At 44.4% G+C, this 22,921-nt stretch overlaps 1 long non-coding RNA gene across 1 annotated transcript in view; it reads left to right on the plus strand.

Moving 5' to 3' along the window:
- The first annotated feature begins 1,086 nt into the window (after positions 1–1,086).
- LOC141264243 (uncharacterized) overlaps positions 1,087–22,921 on the plus strand; it is a 93,692-nt gene continuing 71,857 nt past the window's right edge. The window contains exon 1 of the long non-coding RNA XR_012319851.1: positions 1,087–1,186. This is a non-coding gene — a long non-coding RNA (uncharacterized lncRNA). The remainder of the gene's footprint in view (positions 1,187–22,921) is intronic.

Here is a 22,921-nt window from a genome sequence, read left to right on the forward strand (position 1 = left end):
GATGCTCCGCATCTATCTGTGACATCATCCCTCACAGTAGAAGCTCTATTATAGACACAGCACAGCACAGGCTGACAGGGTGACAGCTTAAAAAGAGACTGCACTGTGCAGGATCGACCAGGGCCCCAGAAACTACAGGATGGTTCCAATGGCAACTGAAGAATACAGGCTGAGGGTCATCCAGAGGGGATTGTTTTGTGCAAAATGGGGCAAATTTAAACATGGGTTATATTTGTATAAATAAATACGTACATTATTATAAGACCACATTGTGATATTGGCAATACCCTTTAATTCACTTTAACTGATGAAAGTCAGTAACACGTGCATTTTAAAAATGCCCCTCATAACCTCCCTGACATGTTTCGCTTACCGGTGTCCTCAGGCGGATGAGGCTATAGGCTAAATAGTACAGGCTGTATGTAAATTGAACTGCTGGGTTTTATCAGATTACAGCTGATTACTTGGATACTAGCAGCACTAAAACCTGATCTAGGTTATAGAGGAACCCCTTTACAGTGTTAATAAAGACTAAACAGATACACAAAGCTACAAAGCTCTTCTGGCTTTATAGAGAGATGCCTTGACTCTGCTACTTACATATGGCACCATATTAGGCAGTTAAAGCTATTAATCTTTCCACATGCTGATGCCATGTTTAATATATCTAACAAGACTTTTTGTAGTGATCTATTGTCTGCATTTACCCTGAACAAAAAGTTTACTACTCATCTAGATGATTATAGCAAAAAACGTAATTGTCAGAGGTTGTCCAGGCTCTGTTGAGTGTGCAGAATATGTGAACTATCCACAGAGGTGCGTAGTGTTGTATGAAATGGCGAAAGGGCAATATGGTAATAACATTTGAACAGCCATTGAAGAAACCTCTTTGAATATTAATATAATTACAGTAATTGAAAGTGTACTGATTGAAAGGCTGATAATGTTGCCTACAACAATGGTTTTAGGACTGTTCACACATATAACATTGGCACTCGTTGGACCTCATGCATTAAATCTTTCTCTAAAGAAAAGTTGACTTCTTGCCATTTTCTAGTTAATGTTTGATTTTTTCCAGCACAGTTCAGAAAATGCTTAGCAATATGTATGTGATAAGATAGTCTGGTAGAGATACAGCTTTATAATCCAGACAGCCAACACAGAAAAGACAAATCCAGTCTTTAAGGTAAAGAATATCAAATGAACAAAAATTGTAAGGCTAATGTTTCACATCGGGGAAAAAATTAATCAATCATTTTAGGTTTTACCCCTTTCCGACATATGATGTACTGGTATGTCTTATCTTATGGGTACAGACAATAACTATATCAGAAGGTGATCCACTGTGATCAACAGGTATCTGTGGAGAAAACTGGCAGAAATGTTTCCGCCATAGGGGAAATTAAGCATTAAATAATGTCTATCTAATGGTCAGTTTTTGTCGCTGATTCTAAATCTGCCCTTATTTTTCTTCCATCAGCTCTAGTTAATGAGATGTGAATATAGGAAAAAATCCCAAATTCATATGTGGGCAACAGTACATTATCTTAAAAAGTAGAGCTGCTACAAAAAATGTGAAGCCCTTTTAAACTGAACAGGCTCCTTCAAGTTACTGTTCAGGAGAGGAGGAATAAGTGTATTAGGGCATATAATAAGAGAGGGGGTCACCTACTTTAGACCTACAGATTGACAGGTGTTTCAAGGAGATAGCGCTACTGCCATTTGTAGAGAAGGGTTGTCTTCTGTAGAAAACCTCTTAAAAAGGTTATCCAGGACTAAATTATTTTTTTACTATGAACCAAAAAACTAACAGAGGCAACTAAATGCCTGTTGTACCCAGCGCCAGCTGAGAGCGGTCATTGACCGCTCCTGCCCGCGATTCAGCTGCAGCACATCAACAGAGAAGTTCTTCTTCTTCCGGGCTGCTCTATCGATGGGGCATGACTGCCTATGTCATGCTGATTGACAGCCGGCTCCCCGCAGTTATATGGTGGGGAGTCAGCTGTCAGTCAGAATGACATCAGAAGTCACATCTCATCAACAGAGCAGAGCATAAGAGAAGCCGCTGCTCTGTTGTTCTGACGTCAGTTGAAGCCACAAAATCGCCGGCAGGAGCGGTCAGTGACAGAGATCTGTGCTGGCCAGAACAGGCAAGTAGATGATGGTATATATCACTCCATAGATGAGATTGTGCCCGAGTAGGGTTCCATACCATGACATAGATGTATCAATACTTGCCACTCAATGGTATGCAGTAGAAACTGTAAAATGTTTTAGAAAGTACATTAACGTTTCGGCCCTGATTCTAGACCTTGATCAGAATGGAGCTGATTGCTGTGGGAACCACATCATAGCACCATCCAGCTAACGATGGCAGTCACCTTTACCATACATACATGGTTCTCACAACAATCCGCACCATTCTGATGAACGTTCGGAATCAGGGCCGAAGCGTTAATGTACCGGTACTTCATGTTTTTGGATTGCAGGAATAAAAAATGTCACCACTTCTACTTGATATCATTGAGTGCGGAGTCTTCAGACATCCAGAAGAGACAGGTAGTTAGCAATTATTTGCCTGTTAATTCTTAGGCCCACAGTAAAAATTAATATTGTCATGGATACAGTTCCAATAAGAATATCAGTAGTAGATCACACTTGCTACTTCCTTCTCCTATATAATTAGATATGGGTACATACAGTGATGTGAAAAAGTTTTTGCTCCCTTCTTGACTACTTATTCTTTTGCATGTTTGTCACATGTAAATGTTTCAGATCACAAAACAAATTTAAATATTAGACAAAGATAACACAAAATGCAGTTTTTAAATGAAGGTCTTTATTATTAAGGGAAAAAGAAATCCAAACTTTCAGGGCCCTGTGTGAAAAAGTGATTGCCCCCTAAACCTAATAACTGGTTGGGCCACCCTTAGCAGCAACAACTAGAATCAAGCATTTGCGATAACAGGCCATGAGTCTTTTACAATGCTCTGGATGTATTTTAGCCCACTCATCTTTGCAAAATTGTTGTAATTTAACCACATTGGAGGGTTTCCGAGCATGAACTCCTTTTTAAAGGTCATGCCACAGCATCTCAATCGGATTAAGGTCAGGATTTTGACAAGGCCACTCCAATGTCTTAATTTTGTTTTTCTTTAGCCATTCAGAGGTGGACTTGCTGGTGTGTTTTGGATCATTATCCTGCTGCATAACCCAAGTGTGCATCAGCTTGAGGTCACGAACAGATGGCCGGACATTCTCCTTCAGGATTTTTTGGTAGACAGCAGAATTCATGGTTCCATTTACCACAGCAAGTCTTCCAGGTCCTGAAGCCGCAAAACAGCCCCAAACCATCATACTACCACCACCATATTTTACTGTTGGTATGATGTTCCTCTTCTGAAATGCAGTATGTGAAGAATTCCCACCTCGCCACCCACCAGACGTCACTATTACGTCAGACAGATCACGTGATATGGGTAAGTACTTTGCATCAACGTGACGTTATGCACCCCTTGAGGACACGTAAGGTCAGATTGTTACAGTTTAACATGGACACCCGCTGTCCGCACAGATTCAGGAAGGTACCAAGAGTGAGAAGAGGTGACCCACTCATTCACTGACATGGCACCACACTTGCTCTCACGCCTGACAGGTTGAGAGGCCCTCTTCACTGGCCAAAGTAAAAACAGAACTTTATCAGCTTGGTAGAGCTACCATCAGTTCCTATTTGATACAAGCCCCGGTCCGTTAACGGGAATTATATTGGGCCAGAAACCAGCCCCGGTAGTATGAGAATTAGCCAAATGGACGTGTGGATTGAGATAAAAGAGCATCCCAAGGTTAAATTATATATTTAATCGCCTTAAGGGAACACTTGACAATACACTATATACACAAGGGTTATACATATATAATGGTCAGAGATGAAAATGTAGCACCCTGAGGATTCGGCTGCTACAGGGGTATTGCACCTCAACCCAGATGTTATGTTCTGCTACCAAAGCTAAGGAAAGAGAGGAGATCTGTCCCTACTATAAGACTCAGCTGAATCCCTACGATGTAACAGGGAACCTGATCCTGCGATCAGACCTGCTAAAGTCCTAATCTAGTCTGTACGGAGACCTATAGATGTGAGGAGGGAATCCCTACAAGTACTAAGGACTGGGAGGAATATGGGACACCTCCTAACAGAAATAGTAGCAGACAGACGAACAAACAAAATAGATAGAACATAGAGGTCCGTAGACCAAGCAAACTAACAGAGTTAGATACAGAGCACAGGCTAGCTAGAAAGTAGATATACAATGAAGTCCAGCAAAGCCAGAAGGGCGGAGCAGGATTAAATAGGCCAACAAGGTCATGTGACCAGCAAAGGAAAAAAAACCTAACAGCAAGGTTCTAACAGTACCCCCCCTTCTAAGAGGATCCTCCGGATCCCCTAGGACCAGGCTTATCAGGAAATCTCCTGTGAAACGCTCTGATAAGTCTGGACGCGGAAACATCATCTGACCTCACCCAAGAGTTATCCTCGGGTCCGAAACCTTTCCAGGCCACAAGATACTGCAAACTACCTCTATACCGTCTAGAGTCAAGGATGCGAGAAATTTCATATTCCCCGTCCTCCACCACCGGAGGAACAGAGGCAGAGGCGTCACCATCCGACACAACAGCTTTTTTTTAACAGAGAGACATGAAAGACCGGATTAATTCTCCAGGAGGTAGGAACCTCCAACCTAACAGCAGATTGGTTGACAACCTGAAGCACCTTAAAGGGCCCTACAAACTTGGGACCCAATTTCTTAGAAGGAATCCTCAACCGCAGATTCCTAGAGGACAACCAAACCATGTCACCAACAGCGAGCAAAACCTCCTGTCGTTTCCTATCAAAGTAGTCTTTAGATTTTCTGTTGGCCTCCTGAAGATTACCACGCACATCCGTCCAAACTCTTTCCAAATCACCGGAAAAATTCTCCTCCTCAGGCACGGCAGATCCCAACTTGGAGAACGACCCAAACGACGGATGTCTCCCAGAACAACAAAAAAAAGGCGAACAACCAGCAGAAGAAGATGTATGATTGTTCAGAGCAAATTCGGCAAGTGGCAGAAACTCAGACCACCCCTCTTGATTGTCTGCCACAAAACAACGCAAGAACTGCTCAACATCCTGGTTTTTCCTTTCTGTCTGGCCATTAGATTCAGGATGATATCCGGACGAAAACGACAAATGAATTCCCAACCTGTCACAAAAGGCACGCCAAAAACGAGCCACGAACTGAGGACCCCTATCAGAAACAATGTCAGTAGGAACGCCATGAAGTCTGACAATTTCCTTGACAAAGGCCTTAGCGAGAGTTTTAGCGCAGGGCAGTTTGACGAAGGGAACCAAGTGACACATCTTGCTAAAACGGTCCACGACCACCCAGATGACAGTAAAACCCTCAGAGGAGGGAAGGTCAGTTATAAAGTCCATAGCCAAATGTGTCCAAGGAGCACTGGGGACCTCCAAAGGACAAAGCAACCCCGCAGCAGGAGTATGTGAGGACTTAGATCTAGCACATATAGTACATTGGCGCACCCACTTAATGACTTCCTTCTGCCATCCAGGCCACCAAAAACTGCGACCCACCAGTCTCTTGGTCTCAGAGATTCCGGGATGACCTGCCAACCGAGATTCGTGACACTCAACAAACAAATCTCTCCTAAAGGTCCCAGGCACAAACAACCTCCCATGAGGAGTGTTAGATGGGGCATTCTCCTGTGCTTTAAGAATCTCATCTTCCAAAACGGAGTCTAAAGCAGCTATCACAACACCTTCTTGTAAAATGTTTTCCTCTTTCTCAGCACCGACTATGGGAGAAAAACTGCGAGACAAGGCATCCGCCTTAACATTCTTAGTACCAGGGATGTAAGTAACGGAGAAATTAAACCGCGAGAAAAACAGTGCCCACCTAGCCTGACGGGCATTCAGGCGCTTGGCAGCATCAAGATATATCAGATTTTTATGATCCGTAAGAACCTGAACGGGAAATTCCGCACCTTCCAAGAAGTGGCGCCAGTGTTCAAATGCGAGTTTAATAGCCAATAATTCCCGATTACCAATATCGTAATTCAGTTCAGTCTCCGAAAATTTTTTTGAAAAAAAGGCACAGGGATGTAATCCATCCCCGTTATCCTGAGACAATACTGCGCCAACCCCCACAGAGGAAGCATCAACCTCAACCAAAAACGGCCTAGTAACATCAGGCTGCATAAGGATGGGAGCAGAGGTGAACCTCTCCTTGAGATACACAAAAGCTTCAATGGCCTCAGAAGACCACTGAACCGCATCAGCACCTTTCCTGGTGAGATCAGTCAGAGGTTTGACAATACTAGAAAAATTTTTTATGAATTTTCTGTAGTAATTGGCGAAACCCAAAAACCTCTGTATCGATTTCAAACCAATAGGCCTAGGCCATTCCTGCACAGCCTGAACCTTAACCGGATCCATCTCAAAACCTTTGCTGGAGATAATGTAGCCCAAAAAACTAATTCTCTGTACAGCGAACTCACATTTCTCCAGCTTAGCAAAAAGCGAATTGTCCATTAATAACTGTAATACCTCACGCACGCTCCGCCAATGAGACTCCAGATCTGGCGAATAAATCAAAATGTCATCCAAATACACAACCACATTTTTACCGATCAAAGGTCTAAGGATGTCATTAATCAGATTCTGAAAAAATGCAGGAGCATTAGTAAGACCAAAAGGCATAACCAGATTCTCAAAATGACCCACAGGAGTGTTAAAAGCAGTCTTCCATTCATCACCCTCCTTCATGCGCAACAGATTGTATGCCCCCTTAAGGTCAATTTTAGAGAACCACTTGGCCCCCAATAACTGGTTAAACAGATCAGGAATCAATGGCAGTGGGTAAGGATTGCGTACCGTAATTTTGTTAATCTCACGAAAATCCAGACAAGGACGTAAACCGCCGTCCTTTTTTTTTACAAAAAAAAATCCAACCGCCACAGGAGACTTAGAGGGCCTAATGTGACCGGCGGCCAAACTTGTCTGTATGTATTCCTCCAAAGCCTTCCTCTCAGGAATGGTAAGGTTAAATAAACGACTTTTAGGAAGAGTCGCTCCAGGGACAAATTCAATAGAACAATCATAGTCTCTATGGGGAGGCAAAACCTGCGATTCCTTCTCAGAAAAAACTCTCCAAAAATCCTGAATAGGAACAGGCAATTCTCCCCTATCCAAAGCTGCAATACGCCCGTTACAACACTTGTCATAACATTTATGGCTCCAGGATTTAATTTCACTGGTAGACCAATCCAGTACAGGATTGTGAAATTTTAACCAGGGCAAACCCAATATTACTGGAGAAGGCAAGTTATTCAACACTACCAAATCCAATTTCTCATGGTGAACACCATTAATAGTGAGAGGAAATTCACTGACCTTGAGAGTAATATTCTTCAAAGGGGAGCCATCCACAGAAACCACAGCAATGGAGGATGATAAAGGTTCAGGTTTTAAATTGAGTTTTTCCACGAATCCCCCATCAATTACATTCAGTGTAGACCCGCAATCAACAAACACCCGAAATTCCATTAATTTTTCCTGAGCAATCGTGGAAGCAGCTAAAAATATACCCTTGGAATTTAAACAGGCAATACGGGCGTGACTGACCATTTTTTTTTTCTTTCTTCATACGAAGCTCACAGCCTTTAATCAAATGACCAGATTTTCCGCAATAGAAACACAAGCCTTCTGAAAAACGACGGTCTTTTTCTTGAGAGCGAGGTGCCACCGATCCAATCTCCATCGGTTCACCACTGTTAGTACACACATTATCATAACCAGAAACTGACATAGCAGAGGATTTGCTCTCATTAACCCTAGCACGCAGTCTTCTATCCACCCGTATAGCTAATTGCATAGCCTGTTGCAAACCCTCAGGTGTAGGATAAGCAATTAGCAGGTCTTTAACCCTTTCACTGAGCCCAGCAAGAAATAGACTTTTCAGAGCAGAATCGTTCCACCCTGTTTGAGTGGACCAACGACGAAAATGAGTACAATATTTTTCGACATTACCTGATCCTTGTTTTAAACGTCTCAACTCAGTCTCAGCTGATGCCACACGGTCAGGATCATCATATAATAATCCTAAAGCAGAAAAAAAACTATCCACTGATCTGAAGCATGTATCACTAGGTTGCAAAGAAAAGGCCCACTCCTGAGGCTCTTTGCGCAAAAGTGACATTATGAACCCTACGCGCTGGGATTCATCCCCAGAGGACTTGGGTCTCAAACGAAAATACAATAAGCAAGCATTTTTAAATGAAAATAATTCTCGATGTTCACCAAAAAATAAATCCGGCAAACATACCTTAGGCTCCAAGAAATATGCTCCAGGACAGTTACTCACGTGCTGACGGAGCTCGGCCACTTCCAGAGAGAGTCCCTGCAGGTGTTTAGGCAAATCCTGAACCGACACCATGATGGAACAAAAAAAAAAAAATCTTTCCTTAGAGAATTTGCAGGCTGGACTTACTGTTATGTTCTGCTACCAAAGCTAAGGAAAGAGAGGAGATCTGTCCCTACTATAAGACTCAGCTGAATCCCTACGATGTAACAGGGAACCTGATCCTGCGATCAGACCTGCTAAAGTCCTAATCTAGTCTGTACGGAGACCTATAGATGTGAGGAGGGAATCCCTACAAGTACTAAGGACTGGGAGGAATATGGGACACCTCCTAACAGAAATAGTAGCAGACAGACGAACAAACAAAATAGATAGAACATAGAGGTCCGTAGACCAAGCAAACTAACAGAGTTAGATACAGAGCACAGGCTAGCTAGAAAGTAGATATACAATGAAGTCCAGCAAAGCCAGAAGGGCGGAGCAGGATTAAATAGGCCAACAAGGTCATGTGACCAGCAAAGGAAAAAAAACCTAACAGCAAGGTTCTAACACCAGAGGTGTGATATTCCACTCCCGGGTAAGGATGGAGTGTGGAACTGAGCTCAGTTAGCTGCATGCACTACACACATCCCATTTCCGAGGGACAGACCGATGGTACTCCCACTAGAGAAATGTGCAGGTACGACAGTGTCTGTTCCTGGCTGGAGTGGGAGGGGGGTGGAACGTCCCAGTAGTGTAGGGGCAGATAGGGGGAGCAGCCTGGGTAAAGCTAGGAGCTCATTGGGTGCTGGTCACCTGAGCTCACACATAGAGGGAGTATATAAGGTGGGAACCATCTTAGATCAGGGTCAGTCTGTGAGACGTCAGTCTTTTGTAGAGGTTTGGTCAGTCTGAGAGAGCCTGAGAAGCAGAGAGAGAGGAGAAAGAAGGACCCAGAAGGGGGAGAAGAGGGAACTCCAAGAACCCAAAATTAGATCAGAGGGTGAAGAGTTGGCAACAGGGTACCGGATCCCAAGCTGGTGGAGGCTACAGCACACCTTAGCCAGAGACCGGAGGTCGTGGGCAGGATCTGCCACGACCACCCACTAAATCCACCCGGAAGGCAAACCAAGAATAGGGTCAGGGAACCCAGAGACAAGGGTTTACCAACAAGAGGCCCGAGGGAGCCGGACTTAGGTGGATCCCTGGTGGGGAGGGCCAGAGAGAAGGACAAGTCAGAAAGGGAGCTCAGGACCACGCTCCAGAATCACCTGGGGGTTGGCCGAGTCCAAGACCTGGTGGACGCAGCACGGCTCGGGCGGTCACTTAAGGCCAGAGTGACCACAAGAACAGCAGTAAGTAAAAACCCTGAACTGCACAGCCCGGCTCGGAGTCTTCTTAACATCCACACTGCACCACCACTACCACCATCCTCTACACCTGACCCCCTGAGGCTATACCCCTCCCGTTGGGGGTTATACTACCAGAGCTGCACAAGCACCACCAGCCTCAGCGGACCCTGCTGCAGCGGCGGCCGTATTGACCGCAAATCAACGGGTGGCGTAGTCGACATAAAAGAACATCTAGTAACATCTATAAGGACTGCCACACACTGAGCTTGACACCCTGGGCACGGACCGGGTCACCGCCACTCGGAGACTACAACCCCCATCTGACCCGGCTCCGGGTATCCCCCAAAAAACACTGGCCCAGGGGGCGCGTCAAAAACACAATAGTAGTGGTACAAAAGTATGCAGATATTAAGAGTCAGTTACCAGTCAGATGAAAGGCCTGGCTTGCGGGGGAGGGGTTGCCACAGGGGAGGCTTGTGGTTCCTTCTGTTGTATGACATCCCACACAATATGTCATCGTGACCTCCCAGAGAAAAATCACTAGACCAAGATCTGCAGGAGCATTTAACCCCTCTGGGTCACTCCCCTCCTGCTCCCTGAGCTGAACCTGAATCCCCTCCCTGTGTCCCTGGCAGATAATAACTCCAAAATTTCAGCTGGATCATAACTCCTTAATGGTCGGTCCTAGGGAGGTGGTCCTGGTTGTCATCGGATCCAGCCAGGCCCCTGCTACACGTGGAGACTAAACATAGTGGTCCTATGGATTTCCGAATAGCTATGCTATGTATCTCCTTATCTCTATGTGCTCGACTGGATCGAGACCCAGGCGGACATTCACCATGTCCTGGGGATTTCGGAATTATATTCGATGTATGGCTAGGACATATAGTATTTCCATAACTTAATCTGAAATTATAGCTGTCTGAAACAAATGGAGACCGCATGGCTTGGATCCACAGATGGTCTTCCTGTAGTAGCTCACCAGCTTGCTGGTGGGGGTGTAACTCCTTTGTTTGAAGCAGGCCAGGTGTCTCGTTACAACTACACATGCTTACAGGATGATTGTGAGCTGCCATTACATCCCACCAGCCTTCACACTGTATCTTCTAAGCCAGATGTAATGGGACATTTATCTTTGAAAAAGTTCAACTTTTGTCTCGTCAGGCCACAGAGTATTCTCCAAAAAGTATTGGCGATCATCAAGATGTTTTCTGGCAAAACTGAGATGAGCCTTTATGTTCTTTTTGCTCAGTAGTGGTTTTCGTCTTGGAGCTCTGCCATGCATGCCATTTTTGCCCAGTCTCTTTCTTAAATTAAATTTTGCAAGAAAACTAAAATAGATATAGCAGCTACTTCTAGACTGTTTTAGTTTACTGGCTACTGACAATAGAGGAGGGCACAGCATGGGAGAGTATAAAAGGTAAATCTGTTTTATTATAAAGCAAACTCTGTAGGCACAGCAATGAATGCGATGTTCATCATGGGCAAGGACATTACTGTGTAGATGTTGTTCAGGGAATTACTTATTGTCAGTATCGTCTACAGGGGATAACTGTGAGTAGTTTGGAAGTGTGACCAGAGCAATCAAGGGTAAAATCTGGCAAGATTAGACATTTTCACGCTACTTGGGCTAATCCTTTACTCTAATTTTCATTTTTATGGGGCATTATTATAGGCAGCAGCAAGGCTAGTGTTCAAGCTAAGAGTATGTGCACAGGGCATCTTTTCCAGGCGAATTTCTGAAAAAGTGCTCAATAAATATTAAAAATAATGAACATATTCATAACAATGTTAAAACGATTTGTGCCTATGTTCCGTCTTTTTAATCACTCGTGACTTCAAAGGCTGAGAAGTGTCTAAAAGGACTGACCTGACCTTTCTTCTCTCGGCTTCCAAGTGAAATTTTTTACATATAATTTTTTTTTTTAAAAAAGATGCCACAAAGAGACAAAGAACATGCTTCAGAAAAAAACACTGCTGGTGTTTTCCTGAAGCATTTTCTGCTTAAAAATTTTTGTGCGTACACTGGTGTCTAAGTGACACTGTGTGCAACATACCCTAAGGCTAAGGTCACATGAGCGTATTAAAAATCTGTCCGATTTTCATCCAGAAAAGTAGGTTGATTTTCCTTTTTTTACTTGTCATCTGCATGTAATCCGTTTTTTTTCTTTGTAGATATTAATCACTTACAGGACCATTTACAGTTTGCTATGTTACAGAATTGCAAAGTATCCGTAAGGGTATGTGCCCACGTTGCAGAAATAAAGCAGAAAATTTCTGCTTCGTTTCCGCATGTCCTCTCCCGGAAAAACGCTTGCGGAATTTGGCAAGCGTTTTTTGCGCGTTCATGATGCGCTTGGGACATGCGGAATTGTTTTTTATTGCATTGACAAGGCAATTCCGCATGCGTGTCCGCAAAATTAATGGACATGCTGCGGATTTTTGAGCGCAGCATAAGCGCTACGGAAAAATCCGCAGCATGGGCATTGAAATTGCGGATTCTCATTGGGGACCATGGGGGGCGGATTAACAAGCGTTTCACAAGCGTTTACGCTGCGGAAATTCTGCAGCATATACGCTTGTAAAACGCTACGTGGGCACATACCCTAAAAATCGGATATTTTACTGAGGCTCCATATGGCATCCAATTTTTTCATGGATACCTAAGCTACTGCAATGCCCTACATGAGGTAAGCGACATGGCAAATCTGAAGAACTATACTAAATTTCTAATTGGAGGTATTTGCTAATACTAATATTATTACACCTATACTAAATATTGAGATATGATCTTGGAGATGGGAATACCTCTTTAATCTAATGTGTAGGGGACCTTTAGATAGAGAAGGTCTGATCCTAAACATTGATGAAAATAGTCCTGTTTTTTGCATACGAGAAAAAAATTACTGATGTGAGCACTTGTTGTTTTAGGTACACTGTTTAGGCAAGTTCCACAGTGCACATACCCTTATGGTTTGAGCTAAGTAGCAGACAAAGCTAAAAGACAGTGAGTGACGCTCTTAAAAAAAAAAAAAAAAAAAGTTTATTTTTTCAGTTTCAGAAATCCCTTGAACAGTTTCTGCAGTTTTCCCGAAGCCAGTCTGACTATTCTGCTCCCTGATGGCAAACAACATAACAGTCTTTCTGGAAATAGCCAGGAAGTTCTGCAGGATTTATAGTAGAGAGGTGTGACAGGATCCTGCTGTGCTTCTAACTAGAATTTTGGGGGATTCTGAACAGAAGATGACAGAAGATAGAGTTTAAACAATGCCTCTATTGACACAAGCAACAAGATGAATCTTGCTTCAAAAGCTTTGCAGATGAACAGCCCTGGGGCAGAGGGCAGCCTGCAGAGAGAGAGAGAGAGCAAGAGAAGCAAAAGGGAAAGAGGGTGTGGAAATTGCAAAAAATATTTAATTATGTCTCCTAAGAAGTGATGGGGCTGCAGAGGATTTCTGATGATGTTTGTGCTGAATTATTGTATAAATGTCATCGTAAAAGTTAATATGAGACTAGATGACAAATGTCTCCATCAAAACTAGTTAGACACCGATATATTGCCCAGATTGTCAGCATCACCAACAGATTATTTGCTACAACTCTCAGTGGGAACACAAGACATTTACGGTACTTTGGAATGATTTCCAACTTGTTCACACTGGGACTGCTACCTCTACTGGTGGGAAAAGGATGCAGCATATACAGCCAGGGACTGTCTAGGGAAACCACAGGTGCATATAATAAAAAATGTAGATAGAATTGTTTTAACCCCATCAGATCTAAATATAAATCCTTGATATTTTGCAGGATTTCTATATTTTATTTTAAGTATTAAACGGGTTGTCTGTGACTTTTACATTAATGGCCTATCTTCATGATAGATCATCAATATCTGGTCGGTGGCGGTGTGACACCTGGCACACCCAGTGGTCAATAATTGTTCCCGGCGCTGCTGAGGGCCGGAAGTGCTCATTTGCGGAGCTACACAGCAGAGCTTTGTCATCAGTATAGTGGTGGCGGCCAGGTACTGCATTTCTATCTCTTAGGCCTGTTTCAGACGTCCTGATATTTCCGATACTGGAAAAAACAGTACTGGAAATATCCATGTCTGTGTGTGCCTGTGTGGCATACATGTGCCGCATCAGTATCACACATACCGGCGCCTGGGAATCAGCAGTACAGTTCGCACTGTTCCCAGGCACTGGGTGCTGAAGGTATCTTATAATTGTCCTCTGCTTGCTCTGCGATCAGCGCCAGCGGGGGTTAATGTTGAGAGTAGTATTCTGCTCCTGATGTTTTCAAAACCTGTAAAAATAAAAATAAAGTAAAATAATCATTATATTCACCTACCTTAAGGTGACCACACATGCTAAGGAGCAGAGGAGCCACTGAACTGCGCTGAGCTCACTGACAGGACACCGCTCACTGAGCTCAGCACAGGTCAGGGGCTCGCTCGCTGCAAAGAGTCATTCTCCTCTGCTCCTCAGTGTGTGTGGTCAACTTAAGCCACTGCAGACGCTGATGCAGAAATGTTGGTCAGATGGATTCCAGCGTGGGACAGTTTATCGGACAGGTGAGTATAAGTGTTTTTTAATTTATTCTTATTTTTACACTTGCTGGACACAGCGGGGGCAGAATACAACTGTCAACATTGTCCCTTGCTGGTGCTGATCACAGCACAAGCAGGGGACAAGGATGACAGATGCCTTGAGCACCCGGCGCTTGGGAACAGCGTGAACTGTACACTGATTCCCAGGTGCCGGTACGTGTCACACTGATGACACACGGATGTCATCCGTCTGTCATCAGTTTGGGACGTTTTGCAGCTTGTGCAGCATGAAAAAAATAGACATGTCAGCGTGTTTTGCCCACGGACACACGGTCCGTGGAAACACACTGACATGTGCGCAGACCCATTTATTTGAATGGGTCTACTTGTGTGTCTCCAGTACGTGTGAAAACTGTCACCACTTATACTGGGGACACTGACGTGTGAAAGAGGCCTTATGTGAATCAATAGTTGCGGATGTGCAGTACCTGGATGCGGCCACTATACTGTTAAAACAGCGGTGCAGTGCTGCTCTGCAACTGAGCACTTCCAGCTGCCATCGCTACGATGATCGGCGGGTGTGCCGGCTGTCGCACCCTCTCCAGTCAGATATTGATGACTTATCCTAAGGGCTCTTTCACACGTCAGTATCTCCAGTACATGTGGTGACAGTTTCCACACGTACCGGAGACACTGACACACATAGACCCATTCAAATGAATGCGTCTTTGCACATATCAGTGTGTTTTCACGGACTGTGTGTCCATGTGCTCCACACAGAGACATCTCCTTTCTTGGACGACAGTACGGATCACACTGACCCATTCAACTCAATGGGTCCACGTAAACACGTGCCGCACACGGATGCCATACGTGTGACACATACCAGCGCTTGGGAATCAGCGGTACAGTTAGCGTTGTTCCCAAGCGCCAGTGCTGAACAATGCCCTCATCATGGTTCCCTGCCGGCACTGCGATCAGCACCATCAGGGACAGTGATGAGGGTAGCAGTGTCTGCTCCCGCAGTGTCCACCTGTGTAAAAATAAGAATAAAATAATAAAATCCTTATACTCACCTGTCCTAAGTGTCCCCCACTGTAATCCTGCTGTAAGCTGAGGAGAATGAGCTGCTGCGCTCAGTGAGTGACAGGACACCGCTTACTGAGCTCAGCAGAGGTCCAGGGCCGCTCGCTGCAGTGCTTCATTCTCCCCGGTTCCTCTGCTGATCGATCGCATGGATTAAAGCAGGGGGCACCTAGGACAAATGAGTATAAGGATTTTATTATTTTATTCTTATTTTTACACAAGTGGACACTGAGGGAGCAGACACTACTACCCTCATCACTGTCCCTGCTGGTGCTGATCGCAGTGCCGGCAGGAACCATGATGAGGGCAGCGTTCAGCCATGGCACTTGGGAACAGCGCTAACTGTACCGCTGATTCCCAGGCGCCGGTGCATGTGATCCTGATGTGGCACACTGGTGACACACGGTTGCCACACATGTGACACACTCGGACACACAGAGACACGGGACATGGATGTCTCCGGTACCGGTTTTTCTGGTACCAGTGATATACGGACATGTGAAACTGGCCTAAGAGTGCAGTCAGACGGTCATATAAATTGGAACGAGATCAGAACGCAGTGCACGGACTGTCCGGCAGCTCTCCCGACCAGACGAGCGTGACAGCTGCATGGAAATACACAATGATCTCGGTCTGGTGCACTGAAAATGTGAATTTTCTGCAAAAAATAGATGTGCAATGTCGTTCATAAAATGTGTCTGATTGTTTTCAATGAGTAAATATATCGCCATTCCGACAGCCATGTTTTTTTCTGATGCGGCTCCCAAAGCAGCTTTAGGCTATGCTCACACATCATGTTTTTTTTCAGGGGGTTTTTCTGCTGCAAAACCTGATCTCTTGCCAGGAGGTTGGTCAGGATTTTTCTTGCCTTTTTGGTGCTTTTTTTTCACTGTCCTTTTGTCTCTTTTATGCATGTACATGTTCAGCGGAAAAAAAAATCTTTGTGGTTTTGGCACAAAAAAACATTGAAAAAACGCTGAAAAACCTGACACCTGTGTTTTTGGTGCGTTTTTTCAGCGTTTTTTTCACCATCCATTACTTCCTATGGGTGAAAAAATGCTGAAAGAAGTGATATTCTTTATTGTGCAAAAAAACATGCAAAGGACAAAATCCTGAACAAAAAAACCATGATGAGTGCATGAGATTTCTGGAATCTCATAGACTTTGCTGGTACTGTAAAACGCAGCTGAAAATTTGCATAAAAAAAGGCATCAAAAACACTGAGAAACCATGATGTGTGAACATAGCCTTAGTAAGTTATTTATCACTTACTGAATGTCCTGAGGATAGTGGGCGTGGGTTTATAGGTAATGAGACCTCCAGTAACTCAGGTCTGAGAGGTCCATACAAACAACCCAATAGAGTACGGGACAGCACGAATTCAGACCTGACCTTAGATACAAGGGCAAGTAAGTCACACTGCTGTATTGACTGCTGGGAGCGGGGAAGGTCTGACAAGGTTACGACTGACCGCTGGGAGCGGGGGAGGTCTGACAAGGTGACGACTTGGAAATGTGACTTGACGAAGTTAAGTCACAGATGGTAGGTCCCTAAGGAATAGGATAAGGTTGATGACTAATGTTCCAGGGGCTGAGCAGCGCAATTGTCAAGTACATGGTCTCTGTGTGAACCGTGGGTTATAATGTGATTGTGTATGCTATGTGTTCAACCCCACAAGTTTGAACAGAGGGGGGGATATGTAATGCAGCGGCTTGCTGCATTGCTAAAATGTCCAGGGGGTGTTTTCTGGCTGACCATTTACCACCCCCTCAGGTGACTGCTCACATGACTGTGACATCATCACAGGTCCTGTGTGCACAGAAGGATATATAAATGCTGGTGGTTTTGAGACACAGAGAGAGAGAGGCCTGGTGAAGCCTGGAAGGTAGAGGCTGGATTCCTGTGTTAGAGATGCCAGTAGCTTTGGAAGGCGAGAGGCCTGGTCTCTGTGTGGGACTCCACTAGCCTGGAAGGCAGAGGCTGAATCCTTGCGGTTGAGATACCAGTAGCCTTGGAAGGCACGTGGCTTGGAGACTACGTCTGGGAAACCTTAAGCCACAGCTGTGGCAGACCCGAGCTGATAGAAGCAGCTGAGACCCGGCAAAAGGTAAATCGGCGCTATAAGTGAATATTGTTGCTGTACCTTGCTGAAGTCTGTATTTGAAGCCAAGCGGGCTTAGCTGCCACTGAGAAGGCTCTAGGATACACGTGTAACATTCCTGCGAGCCACTGAGATGGGCTATGTTATGTGCAGTTTATGATGTGTAATAAACTGCTGGACTACATATTACCGGAAAACGTTGCACGTGTGCTTTGCTTTAATTGACCCGGTGAAGCGAGTACCCCCAGCGTGATGAATAGCACTACCTTACACCTCCCAGAGAAAAATCACTAGACCAAGATCTGCAGGAGCATTTAACCCCTCTGGGTCACTCCCCTCCTGCTCCCTGGGCTGAACCTGAATCCCCTCCCTGTGTCCCTGGCAGATAATAACTCCAAAACTTCAGCTGGATCATAACTCCTTAATGGTCGGTCCTAGGGAGGCGGTCCTGGTTGTCATCGGATCCAGCCAGGCCCCTGCTACATGTGGAGACTAAACATAGTGGTCCTATGGATTTCCGAATAGCTATGCTATGTATCTCCTTATCTTTATGTGCTAGACTGGGTCAAGACCCAGGTAGACATTCACCATGTCCTGGGGATTTCGGAATTTTATTCGATGTATGGCTAGGACATATAGTATTTCCATAACTCAATCTGAAATTATAGCTGTCTGAAACAAAGGGAGACCGCATGGCTTGGATCCACAGATGGTCTTCCTGTAGTAGCTCACCAGCTGGCTGGTGGGGGTGTAACTCCTTTGTTTGAAGCTGGCCAGGTGTCTCGTTACAACTACACATGCTTACAGGATGAGTGTGAGCTGCCATTACATCCCACCAGCCTTCACACTGTATCTTCTAAGCCAGATGTAGTGGGACATTTATCTTTGAAAAAGTTCAACTTTTGTCTCGTCAGGCCACAGAGTATTCTCCAAAAAGTATTGGCGATCATCAAGATGTTTTCTGGCAAAACTGAGATGAGCCTTTATGTTCTTTTTGCTCAGCATTGGTTTTCGTCTTGGAACTCTGCTATGCATGCCATTTTTGCTCAGTCTCTTTCTTATGGTGGAGTCATGAACACTGACCTTAACCGAGGCAAGTGAGGCCTGCAGTTCTTTGGATGCTGTTGTGGGGTCTTTTGTGACCTCTTGGATGAGTCATCGCTGCGCTCTTGGAGTAATTTTGGTCGGCCGGTCAATCCTGGGAAGGTTCACCACTGTTCCATGTTTTCGCCATTTGTAGATAATGGCTCTCACTGTGGTTCATTGGAGTCCCAAAGCTTTAGAAATGCCTTTATAACCTCTTCCAGAATGATAGATATCAATTACTTTGTTTCTCATTTGTTCCAGACTTCCTTTGGATCACAGCATGATGTCTAGCTTTTGAGTATATTTTGGTCTACTTCACTTTGCCAGGCAGGTCCTATTTAAGTGATTACTTGATTGAGAACAGGTGTGGCAGTAATCAGGCCTGTGTGTGAATAGGTAAATTGTACTCAGCTTCCCAAAGATGTGATAAACTACAGTTAATTTATGTCTTAAGGGGGGAAGGGGTCAATCACTTTTTCACACAGGGCCCTGTTGGTTTGGATTTCTTTTTCCCTTAATAATAAAGACCACTTAAAAACTCATTGTTTACTTATGTTATCTTTGTCTAATATTTAAATTTGTTTTGTGATCAGAAACATTTAAGTGTGACAAACATGAAAAAGAATAAGAAATCAGGTAGGCGGCAAACACTTTTTCACACCACTGTAGTTACATAGTTTATCAGGTGAAAAAACATATCTACTTGTGTGTCTCCAGTACGTGTGAAAACTGTCACCACACATACTGGAGACACTGACTTGTGAAAGAGGCCTTATGTGAATCAATAGTTGCGGATGTGCAGTACCTGGATGCGGCCACTATACTGTTAAAACAGCGGTGCAGTGCTGCTCTGCAACTGAGCACTTCCAGCAGCCATCGCTGCGATGATCGGCGGGTGTGCCGGCTGTCGCACCCTCTCCAGTCAGATATTGATGACTTATCCTAAGGGCTCTTTCACACGTCAGTATCTCCAGTACATGTGGTGACAGTTTCCACACGTACCAGAGACACTGACACACGTAGACCCATTCAAATGAATGGGTCTTTGCACATATCAGTGTGTTTTCACGGACTGTGTGTCCATGTGCTCCACACAGAGACATCTCCTTTCTTGGACGACAGTACGGATCACACTGACCCATTCAACTCAATGGGTCCACGTAAACACGTGCCGCACACGGATGCCATACGTGTGACACGTACCAGCGCTTGGGAATCGGCGGTACAGTTAGCGTTGTTCCCAAGCACCAGTGCTGAACAATGCCCTCATCATGGTTCCCTGCCGGTGCTGCAATCAGCACCAGCAGGGACAGTGATGAGGGTAGCAGTGTCTGCTCCCGCAGTGACCACCTGTGTAAAAATAAGAATAAAATAATAAAATCGTTATACTCACCTGTCCTAAGTGTCCCCCACTGAAATCCTGCTGTAAGCCAAGGAGAATGAGCCGCTGCAGCGAGCGGCTTCGCAGAACGCAGTGCACGGACTGTCCGGTAGCTCTCCCGACCCGACGAGCGTGACAGCTGCATGGAAATACACAATGATCTCGGTCCAGTGCACTGAAAATGTGAATTTTCTGCAAAAAAAAAGATGTGTAATGTCGTTGTTTTCAATGAGTAAATATATCGCCATTCCGACAGCCATGTTTTTTTCTGATGCGGCTCCCAAAGCAGCTTTTGGCTATGCTCACACATCATGGTTTTTTCAGGGTTTTTTCTGCAGCAAAACCTGATCTCTTGCCAGGAGGTTGGTCAGGATTTTTCTTGCTTTTTTGGTGCTTTTTTTTCACTGTCCTTTTGTCTCTTTTATGCATGTACATGTTCAGAGAAAAAAAATCTTTGTGGTTTTGGCACAAAAAACATTGAAAAAACGCTGAAAAACCTGACACCTGCGTTTTTGGTGCGTTTTTTCAGCGTTTTTTTCACCATCCATTACTTCCTATGGGAGAAAAAATGCTGAAAGGCTATGTGCCCACGTAACAGATTTGATGCAGAGCGTTTTTGCCTCTCTCTGGCAGAAAAAAACGCATGCAGATTTACATGCGTTTTTTCTGCCAGAGAAAAGCGGTTTTACATGCGTTTTTTCAAGCAGTTTTCCAACGATTTTGAGCGTTACTTGGAAAAGTGCTTGACAAGTTGGTCACACTATATAAATCCATGCAACCGGCATGGATTTATATAGTGTGACCAAGTAATAGTTATAAAAAAGAATAAGAATGGTAAAAAAAAAAAAAAAAAAAAGATTCTACTCACCTTCCGTTGTCATCTCTGCTGTGTCCGGTCTCTTGCATTGCTTGCGGTGGTGTGAAGGACCTGCGGTGACGTCATTGAGTCATGTGATGGGTCACATGACTCAGTGACGTCATGGCAGGTCCTTCACAACAGCGCGAACATTGCAAGAGACCGGACGGCGTGGACAAAACACCGGGAGGACATCGGAAGGTGAGTATAAACTTTATTTTTTATTTTAAATTCTTTTTTTTTACAGATTCTATGGTACCCAGGTCTGAAGGAGAGCAGATGCAGTCTTGCGGAATTGGCGCGTTCTAATGCAAGTCAATGGCGGTGATTACGCTGCGTGTCCGCAAAATTAATGGACATGCAGCGTATTTTTGAGCGCAGCATGAACGCTGCGGAAAAATACGCAGCATGGGCATTGAAAGTGCGGAATTGCATAGGAGACCATGCGGGAAGGTTTACCAAGCGTTTCCCAAGCGTTTACGCTGCGGAAATTCCGCAGCGTAAACGCTTGAAAAACGCATCGTGGGCACACAGCCAAAGAAGTGATATTCTCTATTTTGCAAAAAAACATGCAAAGCACAAAATCCTGAACAAAAAAAACGTGATGCGTGCATGAGATTTCTGGAATCTCATAGAGTTTGCTGGTACTGTAAAACACAGCTGAAAATTTGCATAAAAAAGGCATCAAAACGCTGAAAAACCATGATGTGTGAACATAGCCTTAGTAAGTTACTTATCACTTACTGAATAGTTTCAGGGTAGATTCAGCCTGAAAACCAGGAAGGGTAGTGGTAGCGGATTATCCCCATTAAATGAAGCTAATTTGCACACATTCCTGGAGCAATGCAAGCTGCAAATCGGCAGCTAATAACCAAAGTCCTGCCTTGTATTTATCCACCTGGTGTTTACTCAGTGTGTACATACCCTGATAAAATGTTACTGCGTGATCTTTTGGTTATTACGTTCTATATTAGGCTTTGCTCACAATAGTATCATGGCTTCCATTTATAACATTTTCTGATGGATCCAAATAATCATAAATAGACCCTATCGGCTTATAATGTATTCCTTAGGATTAAAGATGAAGGGATTGATCCGCGGAGAATCATATAAAACAAAAAAAATGCTCGCCACCATTTCACACAAAGCTGAAGACTTAGTGAGTGGGCTAATGGCATCGGGTACGGCCAAGCAGGCTTCCCGATAATGCCCTGCGGCTATCACATTAAATGGTTTAGCTCACCCTTTCAGGGAGGGTGGCCACAGCCAGTATAAGAGATGAGGGCTCGCCAAGCAGCGGCATTTTATGCTTGTATAGTGTAGGGATAGGCAGTCAGAGCGCACAGCCCATTCTACATAGGGATAGAAAAAGGCTTAATCTGATTATGGTGTAGTGCTGAAGCAGATTGAAAACAGGAGTGATAGTCTCCATCTGTGCGCTTGCTCATATGACCATAGTTTTTGGTTCAAGTGCTGCACTCGGACCAATCAGATAAGTGATTTTTTTTTTTCACTGACCAATTCTGTGTGTGAGCCACCGACTCCTTTTTCCACCAATCAGCACGTGCGACAGACAGATGATGGGATGAGGTCATTACATCGCGTCTGCCATGCAGAAAGTCAGTGCAACGGAGACAGGAGCAGAACGCAGGGTTAATGGGAGCTAGCTGAGTATGGGGTGTGTTTTTTCATGTTTATGGGATGTTTGCATATATAAAGCAGGCTCATACTGTATTTAGGAGGCTATTTGGGGGCTTATATTGTATATGAAGAGGCTTTGTGGGGGCTAATACTGTTATAGGGGGCTATGTGGGGGCTCATACTGTATATAGGGGGTTATGTGGGTGCCTCATACTGTAAATAGAGGGGCTATGTGGGTGCCCACACTGTATACAGGGGTCTATGTGGGTGCTCATACTATATATAGAGGGGCTATGTGGGTGCCCACACTGTATACAGGGGTCTATGTGGGGGTTCATACTGTATGTAGAGGGCCATGTGTGGGCTCTTACGGTATATAGGGGGGCCGAGCATGGACTCATACATATAGGGAGATGTCAGAATACTTAATTCTGCTCAATATTAAGTGATACAATTAGTATTAATATAGAATAATG

The sequence above is a fragment of the Phyllobates terribilis genome, unplaced genomic scaffold (assembly GCF_046119375.1).
Source record: "Phyllobates terribilis strain yellow unplaced genomic scaffold, ASM4611937v1 Scaffold_4__5_contigs__length_816908805, whole genome shotgun sequence".
In the NCBI taxonomy this organism is placed as follows: Eukaryota; Metazoa; Chordata; class Amphibia; order Anura; family Dendrobatidae; genus Phyllobates; species Phyllobates terribilis.